We start from the raw sequence: 16,191 nt of genomic DNA, 5'->3' as shown, positions 1-16,191 counted from the left end.
AATACCTTTCGTTTTTTCCTCAATTTGTATCTTACGAGTCGATAAATCTATAAACTTAGCTTACAAAATTTAAAACATATTAATTGAACAAAGGTTGATTGACAACTTTTTAGAAATATTAGTCATCATTATATGCATTATTTTAATACTGCCTGTAATTAAATCCAATTCAGTCACAAAATCTTAACACTTACTCTTGCTAATTACCTCACCTACTTACTTAAGAGATGTGCCTCCCAAACAATCCTCAGAATTTCGTCTAAATATTATGAACAATATTTAGAACAATGTATGACAACAGGCTTTCAAACAGACGCAATCATGTCCCATCTTAATTCTAATCTCGTACATTTGCGACAATTTTCAGCCATCCTGAGTAGGGAAGGTAAGAATTTAGGATTTCGGATATGAAATAAAAAGAATGACGCTGTATAAATTTTATTAATGTCACTATCCTGAACAAAAACTCGCTAAGAATTATAAAAATATTTTGATGGGTTACTTATAAGCTTCCAAAATCACTATAAATTATTTAATTTCGTTCATAGCATTCCGCTGAGAAAATATCACATATTTTCTCAGCAGAATTTGAATTTGAATTTGTTGATATTACGCAATAACTCTTAAATAATAAGGACCCTAAAAGAACCAGTATTTATAAAAACCAACGACCTATATCTCCAAAACGCAAACAAAATACCAACGACCCATATCCGAAACAAATCGAATCTTAATTTCAGATACGATTTCAGATACAATCACTTTCGGATATTTGCGTTTCAGTTACGGAGTAACGAAGCAATATTACACATCCCTTCGTATCTTGTCAGTCACGTAGATAGCGACCACAGTTTACCGTATTTTCCCGCTAGAGGGCGTCCTGTAAATACGTATAAATATTTTAGGAGAATATGTCAGGTAGGCGCGACGTGAAATATGGGCGGGCACGGGTGACTTCGTTAGCCTGTGGTCTGAGGGGTAGAAGATCGCGGGGATGGGTTGATATTTTGAACATTTTAGAGGTATTTTGAAACAGAGAACTGATACTAAATCTTTAAGTAAGGGTATGACTAGGCTTTTTAGGGGTTTACCGATTGTCAAAATGAAACCTGATTACTGAGGCTAAGATGTCTGTTCGTCTATCCATCCGTCTATCACCAGGATGCAGCTAATAAAATGTGATAGCTAGAAAGCATGAAATTTTGCGGATGACATAATTCAGTTGCTATTAAAAAATAAAGATCGAGTTTGGGCAACTGTTGAACGGTCATATTTTTTTTTCGGTAAAATTCGTCTAGCTATCGCGGTCCTGTGATACAGCCTGATTACAGACGGACAGACAGTGATGTTTTAATAAAAGCTTTCCATTTTTATCCTTTGGACACAAATCCTTAATAATATCATCTTAAGCAAAGCCTCTTATTTAATTAGTGAATAGTCCGTAGCGTACTTAACCGCTCCCTCTCTCTCTTCCAAGCCTTAACTGCAACGAGGTTGAGGAAATAAAAACGTGAATTCATTAGAAACCGGAACGAAGTATGATTGACAAGTGGTGTAAAGATGATTCCATTTTCTTTGTGAATCATATTATGGGATGTAGGAAGATTTGTCAATGGAGAAAATTAGGTGACGTGCTTTTATTTTCGTTAATATTTGAGATTTCGGCAAATAAAGGCTGCCAGGGAAAAATCGTATTGGACGGATCACGTCAGCCGCACGGATAGTAACCGCTGGGCCAAAGTCACTACTCTTTGGGAGCCAGCGGATGGACAGCATCGCCGTGGTCGGCCTAGGAAGCGGTGTTTAGGAGTAGGGGCTTGTGTCAATTTTTTTTTTCTAAATCCTGGGACAACTCACACACGGCTATCTGATCCCAAGCTAAACAGAGCTTGTGTTATGGTAACTGATAAACTTACTTATATATTTCTAAATACATTATTATTATATATTAAATAAATTACACCCAGATACTAGAACAAATGATCATGCTCATCACACAAGATTTGTCTGGTATAGCAGTCAGGGCCCCTAACCACTAGACCAACAGGCCCGTCAAAATGATTTTATAAAATTAATACACAATCGTGACATCACTCGTAAGTTCCGTCCTTAACCAAAAAAAAAAGAGTTTTTATCGTTCGTTAGTTTTAAAGAAATTTTTTTTAATTCGTTTTGGGTGATTACAAAAGTGACTTGACTAAAAGAAAACGGTGTAGATAAAATTTCACTTTGAAATTTTATCTACACCGTTTTCATGTATTCAACCAGTTTTTCACCCGCGGCTTCGCCCGCCTCCAAGAGAACTCTTCAAAAGTCCGGGATAAAAACTATCCTATGTTCTTTCTCAAGGTCAACTCTATCTCTGTACCAAATTTCATTAAAATCAGTTCAGTGGTTTAGACGTGAAAGCGTAACAGACTAACAGACAGACAGAGTTACTTTCGCATTTATAATATTAAGTAGGGACACTCAATACATTATTCATGCTGCAAACAACTACTTTAAATATTTGTTTGAGCATATTTCAAAACTACAATTTAGTACATAATAAAGTTACGATGATTATACAGACAGGCTTAAAATCTGTATGAAGTATTATATAGTGGTTTCTTAGGTTTACGCGAATGTTAGACATTGAAATGAAACGACAAGGTGTCGAAACGTCGGGAACTAAAACCAAAAATTAAACCGCGATAAAATCCGTAAAAGTCGTTTCATTTCAATGAAGTATTATAATTAACAGTTCAAGATTTCAGCCCTACATTTCTGCTTCCTTGTTTTATTTTGTGCCAATTAATCTTTCCAGAGCTGCAGTAATTAACTTGATGCAGAAACGAAGTAGGTTCTCGTAGAGAATACTTGTGACGCAACAAAAGACTGCCTGTAAGATAGAGATTTATTTTCTTAACAAATCATTCTTGCTACGGCGTAGCTCTGTAGCAATGTGACTACGCCGTAGCAATACTTGCATTTTTGATTGTTCATTATTAACTACGGAGTTTTTCTATTCTCTGTCCGTTGTCTTTAGTTGTATCCTTATTGCTGAGTATATTTTTACCTTCAAACACAAATTTCTTATATAGTTGATTTCTTGTAGTTATAATATCTGTCAATAACTGTAATTAAGGAAATCAGGAATCTCATTACCATTATAATGTGAAAGATTTTATTTCAGTCGTTGAAAAAATAAAATTAATTTAACGATCTTCAATATTTTACTTAATATTAACATAACTTTTTATTCTTTATTTATACTAATATAATATAGAGCTGAAGAGTTTGTTTGCTTGATTGTTTGTTTGAACAACTTCAATTTAGAAATATTGAAGTTCCGTGTTTCGGAAGGCACGTTAAATTGTGGGTCCCGGCTGTTATTCCTATATCTTTGACAGTTGTTACAGATAGTCAGAAGCTGAAAAAGTCTGACAGCCAGTCTAACCAAGGGGTATCGTGTTGCCCAGGTAACTGGGTTGAGTAGGTCAGATAGGCAGTCGCTCCTTGTAAAACACTGATACTTAGCTGAAACCGGTTGGACTGGTAGCCGACCCCAACATAGTTGGGAAAAGGCTAGGCAGATGATAATCAGTTGTCTAGTACTCATAATACAAGCTTTTTTTAGTTTGAAACTAGATGGCGTTGTGTGAAAACTATATCCATACATATTATAATAATGAAATAGTAAAAGTTTCTATCCGTGCAAGACATGTGTCATATATTTTGGACACGTGTCCTCACAACGTTACGTGATTTTCTTCAACGTGGCGTTATGAAATACAATTCTCTATTCAATACGGTATTTGTTTTTGAATAACAATAGAAAGGCGAAAGTTGTGGAATATTTTTGAAAGAATTTTTATAGTTTTTGAATTGGATACATTTTGACATATCTATATTATATTTGTTTCATAATAAAAAAATGTTTTGTGAATAAGCAACATTTTATACCGTCAAAAATTTGATAAGTGACCATTATTTCTGATAATCCTTCCAGCGCACAGCGTGATGAAATAAGTTGCTACGAGACCTAAAAGTAATATTATATTAGTTCCCTCGACCTCATATGTTTGGTCATAAATATTAAATCTCCAGACTTATTAATATTTCTAACCAAAGCCTATTCTTTTGACTACAATAGGCTATTATTATTTTGTATCCCACCTATTGTATTTTACCTCGAGTGCCTGGGTTTAACAGTCGTTTATCTTGATTTTTTTCGACCTGTTTTTGCTTGTTATAAAGAATATTGTTATTTATTAATATACTAGCTTTTCGCCCGCGGCTTCGCCCGCGACGAGGTCGGTTATATCGCGTTTCCAAGAGAACTCTTCAAAAGTCCGGGATAAAAACTATCCTATGTTCTTTCTCAAGGTCAACTCTATCTCTGTACCAAATTTCATTACATACCAAATCAGTTCAGTGGTTTGGACGTGAAAGCGTAGCAGACAGACAGACGGAGCTACTTTCGCAATTATAATATTAGTAGGGATGGCTCTAACACCTCTTGAAGTTATGTAGAGTCATATCTTTCACGTAAAAAGACGTTTCTCTACCACAGTTACAAAAGGGTATATTTGACTACAAAATCAATCGGCGTGAGGTACCTAGCAAAATAAATGGATACGTATTTTTCATTATAATAATCTATACTAATATATAAATCTATATTTATACTTCTATACTCTATCTATACTAATATATAAAGCTGAAGAGTTTGTTTGTTTGTTTGAACGCGCTAATCTCAGGAACTACTGGTCCAAATTGAAAAAATATTTTTGTGTTGAATAGACCATTTATCGAGGAAGGCTTTAGGCTATAAACCATCACGCTGCGACTAATAGGAGCGAAGATACAATGGAAAATGTGAAAAAGGTTGAAGGTATAAATCATAACTTATATCTTCTACCCACGGGGACGAAGTCGCGGGCAACAGCTATTCAATAATATAAGTAAGAAGACTCATCAAAGATGATAAAAAGTATTAAAGTTGGGACTAATGACGTAACATGTCGGTAAAATGTTTACTGACAAGTGACGTCACACGAGATTTACTGTCTGACACAATGAAATAAAACAGATGCATCCTATATTCTTTGATTAATTAGATTATTTGATTCAGACAAAAACTTAAGCATGTCACTGAAATCATAACATAATAACTAGGTTAAAAAACTTTGTAACAACATCAAATATTAAAAAACCTGTCACCGTATTTGTTGTAAAACTTCGTAACACAACAACTTTTATAAATAAAACGAAAACTAGATCTAATTGAGGCCAGAAGTTCTATTCTGGCAACAGATGTCGCCACAGCTACATCGGAGTCTTCAATGAATAGTTTTGCAATCAGTATCACATTAGGCGTTGAACTTACTTCGACTTTTAAAAGTTATATTTGCTATTATGGGAGCGGGATGCCTCTATAAACCTAGCGCGTTGTCTTGCTGTAGGAATGGCAATTTTCCTCCATTCAGTTTTATCATAATCGGTCCAGCCGTTTTAAAGTTGTAAATAACATCGTCGTCAATCAATACCGTTTTGATAGACACAGTATTCCACACTATTTCTTGGAATAGTTGAATACTAAATATCAGGTTCAGGTCTACATCAGGTTTTCCGAGTCAGGAGCAAGCTGACAATGTTGAAAAATATTCCCAATTATTTACCTCGAAACTAACCATGACAAGCACAACTCAACCTTTTCACAATCCAAACCTCAGACTCACTTATACCTCCATCAAAAATTAACCTAAAACGATACACAATTTTTCTCCAAGAAAATCCCAATAAATAGACGAAACAACAGCGAAAAGGAACCTCTTAAATCAGATAAGATCAACGGTCCACCAAGAAGGTTATATAGCCGCCATGAATAGTACATGATACATTGAGGTCAATGCTTCTTACTCGCTGATAACAGAGGGCGCTGTCATGAATTATTGAACTTTGGGAATTGAAGAATTTATACCACGATTTTTAGAACGATGAAATGTTTAGTGTGCTGGAGGTTGTTTTACTGATTGATGTAATGTAGTTTTTTATGCAATTGGTAATATTATAACTATGTGTACTAGATATCTACGGGCGGCAAAAATAAGTATTTTGAAATTGTCGTCAGTTTAATTAATTATTTTTGAAAGATCGTTACTTTGAAAAAGGCCAAAAACCATGCCAATTTTTTTTACTTATCTGTGGGAATAAATGGAACTTTCCTAATGTACCTAGTAGAGGCATCAACTCAAAATATTTAATTCAGATCTCTTACTACGATTAATAGATTAAAAAAATCTAATAACCCTCATTTTTAAATGACACTCCATTCAAATTTTATCAAAATCGGTCCAGCCGTTTTTGTAGCCGTAAATTGCATTGTCATCGGGTTTGAAGTTACCCTGACTCCAGTTTGCTAGCTCATCTTGAAATGCCTCAAAACTGAGTTGCAAAAATTCAACCGGAACGACAAACAAACAAGAAAATTGAGTGTATAAAAACGTGGAAATAGGAGAATAGCCTTAGCTAGTATACAAATCTTCTGAAGCAACAAATCAACAGTTCTCAAGACTTTCCATAATTCATTGCCGTTACCCTTAATCGTGTTAGCAACTAAGATTCAATCGGTATGCAAATTTATGTCTTACTCCATCGAGTTACAGTTGAAAATTGCTAATTGAATTCTGAATCAGCGCGAATTGTAAGGCACTGTCTGTTTGATTGGTGAATAATTCTGTTTTTTTGTCTGTGTTATATGTGTGATAATCTATCCATATATCCTACTAATATAATACACGCGAAAAATTTGGATTTATGTGTGTTCCTCTTTCACGCAAAAACCACTCAAAGGATTTAGACGAAACTTGGTACACAGATAGTTTGTAACCAGGATTAGCATATAGGAGAGTTTTTATCCCGATTTGAATTTCCCGTGGGAGTAAATTTACATATTATATATGATTCTTATATATCTGAGTATTAAATAAAAATCAATAATATATCCGGTAAGTTAACATCTGAAACGAAGGCAAATCCGAAGTTTCCGGAGCATCCTGATATTATTTCCCTACGGGGTAAGTAACCTTGGAAGGCAGGTAATTGAACAAGGTTTTTACAGAAACGTGTAAAAATGAGGGCATTTCTGTTTTACAAAGATATCTTAGAAGTTAAAAGGTTTTTGTATAATATAACCTTAGTGAATCTAGCTATCTCTTAATCATATTTGTTTAAACGGGCAATTCTTATTTACATAATATGAATGTACTCATATATAATTGAAATGGCTACAATGATTTTCAAAAAAACTTCCGAAACTAGTCAGTCAATCCCGTGAGCAAACCATTGCATCATTTAATAATGAATATTAAAGGTACTATATTTTGACAGTAACTATCGTGAGAATAATTCATTATTAAATGATATAACGGTTTTCTCACGCGTATTTATCGGGGTAGCCCAACTAGTATCGGACTTTCGCGATCCTGTCGCGTCTGCTCATGATTACGGACTCCGGTTATGTCCGAAACTAGTCGGGGCTACCCCGATAAATACGCGTGAGTAAACCGTTGCATCATTTAATAATGCGTATGAAAGATACTGCTCATTTTCAAAATAAATTTCTTCTAGCTGACCTACGGCAGGAAAAATTAAAAATAAATTGATGTTTAATCTGCTCTACACTGTATTCGTCTGTATGTAGTCTCCTAAACCCCGGTTATTCATCTTAGTTATCTACGAAGTGACAACTGGAATAGATGTTGGGCTAGTAAGCACGGATGTACATAGATACTATAAGTATACATAGGGAACAGATAGATATTTCTTCTGTCTCTAGTTTCATTTAGTGCAAATATGGGATACTTACTCTATAAGGGATAACCGTGGGGTTGAGGTCATCACGGGTTCGATCCCCGCGTCGGAAAAGCGCTTGTGTGATTCACAATCGATTGCTCTGAGTAAATAACTTTGTGCATATGACTTTGATTGAAACCACCTGATATAAAGATTAAAATCCTTGCGTCAAAAGTCAAAATATAAATATATCTAAACATCTAAAAATCCACGTTTTTGAACTCCATTCAATTTTTATCAAAAACGATCCAGTTTATTGTTAAATTGCATTGTCATCAGAAAGACAAACGAACATCCAAATGAGAAAGAGAGTGTATAAAACGTGGGAGAATAGTCAACAATATTTTTAGAAACCTGTCTGAATCTAACAGATTTTTTATTATTAGATTTAAGGCCAATGGCTAGGTAACTTTTATTCTACGAATATGTTTGACGTTTTGACAGCTTTTGTATAGAAAATATGTCAAACGGCCATATTTATTTCTCAGATAGAAGTTAACTGACGATTGAAAAATCGGGCCTTAGTCAAATACCCTACTCTTATTGGTTGGTATAAATCGTTAGCAGATGTGTTTCAAAGTAATTGGGGATTCTAATAAATGACTTTGTCAACTGCAGGCCTTGCTATGAGGATTGTCTTAAATAGTATTTTTTCTTGTGAAGTGTCGATGAACGGTGATTGCAATTTGATTTTGACAGGCCATTTTTATGTCTTGTGGTAATGTTTAATTACATACTTGCACATAAATTATAGATTTAAGATTAATATTATAAAACTTAAAAGTTTAAAATTTTTCACTAGACTTGCCAGCTTATTTAGAAGAATATGCCTATTGATGATACACGCATTTGTTGATAATTTTATCATTTTCCCAACCACGAAAAAGGAGATGTATTCTAGTAGTAGTAATTATCATTATAGCGGCAAAATTATCATGGATCATTATACACCGTGATTTTTTAGTCGTCTTACAAAAGCAGCCCAGTTCATGTATCCAATGACTAGAATACGTTCATGATAAAAAATAGGTATTTATGAGATTTGAAAAAAATTAAAATTAAAAATTAAATGCAATTTTTATTCAATATTATGATGCATTCGTAGCGTTTTAGAAACACAGCTCTGTTGCGAGCGCGGTCCAAGCCTTGTAACAATGGTGAGGGGCGCGGGCGGCGACAATTTTATCATTTTTAAGAGTATATTTCAGATTTCTCTTGTTTAATTTTCTTCGTACTTATTATCTTAGTTGATGATAAAAAAATAATAATCGCGCCTAGGGGTATTTTACGTCGGATACATGAACTGGGCTGCTTTTGTAAGACGACTAAAAAATCACCGTGTATAGTCTGCGGGGCCTCAAGTACATTGTTCTGTTTATAACTTTTGAGTACGAAATCCTAAAAATCATCATCCTAGCGGTTTCGCAACTATGTTAGTATCGGCTTCCAGTCTAACCAGATTTAAGTAATTACCAGTGCTTTACCAGGAGCGAATGCCTGTCTAACCTCCACGATACCCCTCAGTTAGACTGGTTGTCAGACTTTTTAGCTTATGACAACCTGTAACGACTGTCAAAGATGTACTCGTATGAATAAGAGCCGGGACCCAAAATTTAACGTGCCTTCCGAACCACGAAGAAAATTGTTATGACAAATATGGACACACATCTAAGGAACAACGGCGTCAAGTTTAGCTTAACCTGTGACCGATCTGCTTATGCAGTTATAGCTTAGTCACGAGCTCCTACGGAATCCTAAGAATCTGATTTCAAAAAGGGAGAGTGTTAGGGTCAAAGTGAGTCATCACGACTTAATGACGACATTACTGGAAAGGCTTTCCCGGATAACTTAGGAAAAATCTCTACGTGACTGTGATAATAATTGTGAGGATATATCTTTTGGAGAACCTCATGAAGACGCTGTTTTATTAACATTTGTAGGTGTTTTTTTTATGTTATAGTGTATTGAAGCTGGGTTATAATAATTCTTAGGAAGTGACTACTTAGAATAGAAGAGAAGAGAATATTTATTTCTTTGGAAGAATATTGTTACAATAAGTGTTATATAACACTTATTGTAATTGACGACCTCCGTGGTCGAGTGGCGTACGCACCGGTGTCAAGGTGTCGCTAGCTCTGAGGTCCCGGGTTCGATCCCCGGTCGGGTCAATGTAAAAATTCTTATTTCTACATTGTCTCGGGTCTGCGTGTTTGTGGTACCTTCGTTGTATCTGAATTCCATAACACAAGTGCTTTACCAACTTACTTTGGGTTCAGAACAATGTATGTGATGTTGTCCGCATTTATTATTATTATTTATTATTATAAAATAAGGTTCATAATATTCTGATCATTCCAGTATAAAACAGTTTTATAGTTTAGAACAAAAATAGGAAATTGTATATACAAAATATTATATAAAAAATACAATGCAAGTCCAAGTCCAGTTTAAGTAACACGACTTACATACTGACTGTATAAAACTTACAAAGATTTTTAAAGAAAAAAAGAATATTTGGTTTGGTAATGAAAGTTGTTATATTATTTGATGAACTGCTCAGGGCAAAATTATTCCACCCATTTCTAATAATACAAAATCAAAATCAAAGGCCATTTATTCATATTAGGCTACAAAGAAAAGGATAAATTACATTGGACAGCACCCAGTTTCGCCCACCCTTCACCGCTTCCTAAGTGCTTTAGCTGTGAGAGAAGAAACAGAGCAACAAACTCACCAGCAGCACGCTGACTTTCCGTTTCCAACAGTTCATACTAAGAAATATTTACCCTTACAGCAACGCAGTTGCTTCGCGACAAGAATAATAAAAGAAAATCAATTTACCATTTTCCTAGAAACACGAGAACAGCTTATACAACATGACAAGACAACCAAACTTATGTTAATATCAATTATTGGAATACCAACTAAACTGCGGTTCTGTCTCGGCAATGATTTCCACATTCCGATCTTTAGCAAACAATTTTCAATCTTAGCTCTCACTTTCAAGGTTGGTTTCACCTTGAGATCGAATTTAATCTGAAAGCTTGGTACCGAATAAGCAATCTTGACTTGGAATTGATGAGGATAAAAGTTAAATACTATTTGAAACTTGTCTTACCTTGGAATGTTAAGAGAAATGCGTTGAGGATTTTCTCCATTTAGTTTAAGAATATAGATCAATGTAGCACAAGTGTGTAATATATTTACAACGTTCATAGTAACTATCGAAAGAATGATTCATTATTTAAATGATGCAGCGGTATACTCACGCGTCTTTATCGGCATTGCTTCGGTTTGACTCGCTCGCCCGCCGCGTCAGCTCATGATTAAGGACTCCGGTTGGGTCCGAAACTAGTCAGGCGATCTCGATAAATGCGTGTTAGTATTTACAACGTGTAACAGTCTAGTGGTAAGAATACATTACTGTCCAGTCAAAGCTATCGAATTCGATTCCGAGGCATGCAGCGATTTCTCGAAAGTTGTGTGCGTTTTAGTAACAACTAGCTGTTGCCCGCGACTTCGCCCCCGTGGGTAGAAGATATAAGTTATGATTTATATCTACCCTGTTTTTTCCACATTTTCCATTGTATCTTCGCTCCTATTAGTCGCAGCGTGATGATTTATAGCCTAAAGCCTTCCTCGATGAATGGTCTATTCAACACAAAAATAGTTTTTCGATTTGAACCAGTAGTTCCTGAGATTAGCGCGTTCAAACAAACAAACAAACTCTTCAGCTTTATATATTAGTATAGAGTATAGGAGTATAGATATCAAAATGAAAAGTTTTTATTTCAAATAACCCGTTTTCCAGGCATTTTGAGACGTTTCAGTAATACCTCTGCGAGCACGGTTCCAAAATATCATTCTTATCTAGATCAACCGGTAAGAAACTCTATGAATGAATCTTTAAAGGGTAAAAACAGAAGTCTATTAGTGACGCTCCTCTGTCTGTCCGTCCTTCCGTCTCATGATCCGTGCTAGCTAGATTGATGAAATTATCACCGATGATATATTTGCCACTTAAATCAAAAATAAAGAGCGACATTAAGCAACGTTGTGATGCCGTCGTACATGTAGTCACTCAAAAGACAGACAGCGTGCTGCTGCGGAGTTTGTTGCTCCGTTTCTTCTCTCACAGCAAAAGCACTTAGGAAGCGGTGAAGGGTGGGCGAAACTGGGTGCTGTCCAATGTAATCTGACATTCAAAAAGTGCTAATTTGAATAAATTACTTTTGATTTTGATTATGATTTCAAACTATTTATCTTTATCATAACGAGTTCCTCCGTGTTTCAGAAGGCACGTTAAATTCCTACATCTGTGACAGTCGGTATTAGTAGTCAGAACCTTGAAAAGGCTGACAACCAGTCTAACCAAGGGGTACCAAGTTGCCCAGGTAACTTGGGTTGAGGAGGTCAGATAGGCAGTCGCTCCTTGTAAAACACTGGTACTTAGCTGAAACCGGTTGGACTGGAATCCGACTCCGACATAGTTGGGGAAAGGCGAGGCCGATGATATCTTTATCCTATTTATACGGAACTCGGCTGATAATCGACCGGATTTTTTATCCATATTTAATAAGATTGCCTAACTGTGGTCTTGAATAAGATATTATTTCAGTAACGCAACGAATTCAATTAGGTGTTTCGGTTATCTTTAAGCGTGATAATTAATGTCTTGGTTTATTAATAGATGAGAAATATAAAGATAGAGTCTAATTGACAGCGGGTATTTTATTTGTAATCTATTTTTTTTCTCGATAGTAATCGGTAATTAATTTATTTTATGATTAGCTTTTTGAAGTTTGTGTCATTCAATTACGTTTTTAAACGACTCCCTCACTAAAGAATTGAATCCTTGTGTGGAGACGGGATAACCATTCATGTCACATGAAACTCAAGACACCCTGACTCAGGACAAGCATTCGTGGATCACCCAAATGGGTGTTGGATAAAGCTGCAAAAATGCCTTCTTTTTAAAACGATGAATATGGGCTGATAATAATGATTACTCTTGAAAAAAATAGTTGAAGATAAATAATTCAGTTTGAATGATAATGTAATAACAACTGAATTAGGAAAGCAAATAAATCAGCTAATATTGTAACCTCTTTAGACCCTTTCTGCCTACCCAAAAGTTGTATTTAGTGCTATATTTTATGTTTCCAGACCAATTTGTCATAGAACGGATCGGGTGATATCATTGAAACGTGAGCAGCATTTAAAATACATCATAATTATAAAGGCTTTGCAATTAGAATATTTCATTTTATTTCTGTGATTCGAGTTACGAATTTAAATGTAATAATTTTCATTTTATCGTCATGTTTTGATAATATTTGGATTTTTTGACGATTTCACGTATTTTTGTAATAATTTGTAAGACGACTATATTATGTTATTAATATACAGTTATTCTTCCCCAAGTTTACACCTATAACTTTAAAACAGCTCAACTTATTTTGGCCACTCACTTTTCTTGTTTGTTTGTTTTTCGTTCCGGTTGGATTTTTGTAACGCAATTTTGAGGCACTTCCCGATAAGCGAGCAGGCTGAAATTTTCAGGGTAGCTTTAAATCCGATGACAATGCAATTTGTAACTACAAAAACGGTTGGACCGATTTTGATAAGACTTAAATACAGTGCCATTAAACAGCGTGGGTATTTAGATTTTTTAAATCTCTTAATTTTATTCTTGTAATAATTTGTAAGATGATTACCTAAGGTTACCTTTTATTCTTTCCCACGTTTACTGCTACAATTTTAAAACAGCTCAACCAATTTTTATCAAACATGTCTAAGAACCCTCGCTCACAATTCACCTATAATACAAAACATACTAAATTGAAATCGCTTAATCCGTTCGGGAGCTATGATGTCACAGAAAATAGACGCTTCAAACTTGTAAAACTGAACTTTTTACAGCAAGACTTAAGAGAAGAAAACGTAAGGTTCTTTAACCAAATCTATATCTATCTATACTAATATAAAAAGCTGATGAGTTTGTTTGTTTGTTTGAACGCGCTAATCTCTGGAACTACTGGTCCAAATTGAAAGAATATTTTTGTGTTGAATAGACCATTCATCGAGGAAGGCTTTAAGCTATATAACATCACGCTGCGACTAATGGGAGCGAAGTTAGAATGAAAAATGTGAAAAAACAGGGCAGGTATAAATCATAACTTACCTATATCTTCTAACCACGGGGACGAAGTCGCGGGCAAACGCTAGTAACCTGATAATATCCATCCGAAATATAGACCTCCGTGGTCGAGTGGTGTACGCACCAGTTTCAAGGTGTCGCTAGCTCTGAGGTCCCGGGTTCGATCCCCGGTCGGGTCATTGTAAAAATTCACATTTCTACATTGTCTCGGGTCTGGGTGCTTGTGGTACCTTCGTTGTATCTGAATTCCATAACACAAATGCTTCAGCAACTTACTTTGGTTGGTTCAGAACAATGTATGTGATGTTGTCCGCATTTATTTATTATTTATTTATAGTTTTAGGTTAAAATATTCCTATTCGAAGCTTTAGACGTTTATCGAAACTATCCATCTTGTTTATACGTACATAGCTTGTTATTTACTGCATCACGTCTACGTATTGAAAGCAATAAATTTTGTGGCTCATGTCACTCTTTTTAAAGGTCGACGCTGCTATGTAGGACAGAGATGGGTAAAGGTTTAAGAGAGATAGAATGATTTATGTCAGTGCTGAAAAACGGCCCATTTGAAATAAAGACATTTGATTATGATTTTGATTTTGAAAAATAAAATAATTGGTATAAGAGCAGGGGGAGTGATGATGATACTATACCAGATACTCACAATTAACGTAAATTCGTAATCTCTAATCATCTTCCTACCGAAGCTGTTTAAGCAAGATTCCGAACTATTTACACAAATTTTCACTAGACTTCACACAGATACCTACCAAATATCAGTTTGTAATTATCTCATGGGAGTAGCTAGACTAATTAAGCTATGTAATTAGGTATTAAGTAAATTAATAGGTACACGACTATATTTGAACTGGCTTTGGATGGGAATGGAAAACTAGAATTTTCGTACTGGCGATTATTTAGTCAATGAAGGACATAAAAGAAACGGTCCAATGCGAGTCTACTACGAGTTGCGTACCAGGGTAAAAGAAATCTATACTTCTATACTAATATATAAAGCTGAAGAGTTTGTTTGTTTGTTTGAACGCGCTAATCTCAGGAACTACTGGTTCAAATCGAAAAATTATTTTTGTGTTCAATAGATCATTTATCGAGGAAGGTTTTAGGCTATATAACATCACGCTGCGACGAATAGGAGCGAAGATACAATGGAAAATGTGGAAAAAAACAGGGTAGATATAAATCATAACTTATATCTTCTAACCACGCGTACGGAGTCGCGGGCAACAGCTAGTGCTTTAATAAATGGTTAGCCATCAAGGCCATCAATAAGCTAGCAGGCTGAAATTTTCAGGGTAGCTTCAAACTCGATGACAATGCAGTTTACGACTATAAAAGTGGTTGGACCAAAATTGAAAAAGGAATCAACCTAATTTTGATAAAATTTGAATATAGTGACAGTGGTTTTTAGATGTATTAAATTAATTTTTGGTACAACGGTCTAGTAACGGACGCGAAAGACGAACGAAGAATAAAGCCATCATAAAATCTTTTGTTTTTTTTTGAGGAGGGCATCATAAACATTTTTCGACTGGTCTGTTGGTCTAGTGATAAGTGGCCCTGACTGCTATACCGGAGGCCGTGGGTTTGATTGACTCATGACAAATATTTGTGTGATGAGCACGATCATTTTGTTCCGTGTCTGGGTGTAATTTACCTATTTTATGTACGTAGTTAGAGTATAAGTATGTTTATCAGTTGTCTATTACTCATAATACAAGCTTCGCTTAGTTTGAAACTAGATGGCGTTGTGTGATACTTGTGGAATATTATATTTTCTACTCGATTCTTCTCTAACCCTATCTGTTTAGCTGTTAAAAATGAGATAATTAACCTCCTTACTTCGTCTTACTTAACCTCCTTTCTAAGTGTAATCTGTCCTGCTCTAATCGGGTTCATGTTAGTTAACCGTAATCCCTCGGGATCGGTTCAGACCGTTAAACATTGGGTTGCGTTTTCTTTGTCGGCGATTGGCGTTAACGTTTTTGGTTTTGCAGTTATTTTCATTTTGAATTTGACTTTGAAAGTGATTTAGATTTTTATTATTGGATAGTTTTTTATCCTAGGATGTTTTATTATTTAATATTAACACTAGTTCGAGAAGGTAGAAAAGGAATGCGTCACAAACACATTTTTTGGTAAGATTGTAATATTTTAATTAACTTTTGCTATAC

General features: G+C 35.1%; 1 protein-coding gene across 4 annotated transcripts in view; it reads left to right on the top strand.

The window, feature by feature from the left end:
• The window catches only part of LOC113502550 (synaptotagmin-7), a 507,062-nt gene that overhangs the window by 198,570 nt on the left and 292,301 nt on the right, over positions 1–16,191 (top strand). The window lies entirely within an intron of this gene.

The sequence above is a fragment of the Trichoplusia ni genome, chromosome 17 (assembly GCF_003590095.1).
Source record: "Trichoplusia ni isolate ovarian cell line Hi5 chromosome 17, tn1, whole genome shotgun sequence".
Taxonomy (NCBI): domain Eukaryota; kingdom Metazoa; phylum Arthropoda; class Insecta; order Lepidoptera; family Noctuidae; genus Trichoplusia; species Trichoplusia ni.
The sequence above is the reverse complement of the archived record's forward strand: the minus strand, read 5'-3'. Positions and strand labels throughout refer to the sequence as shown.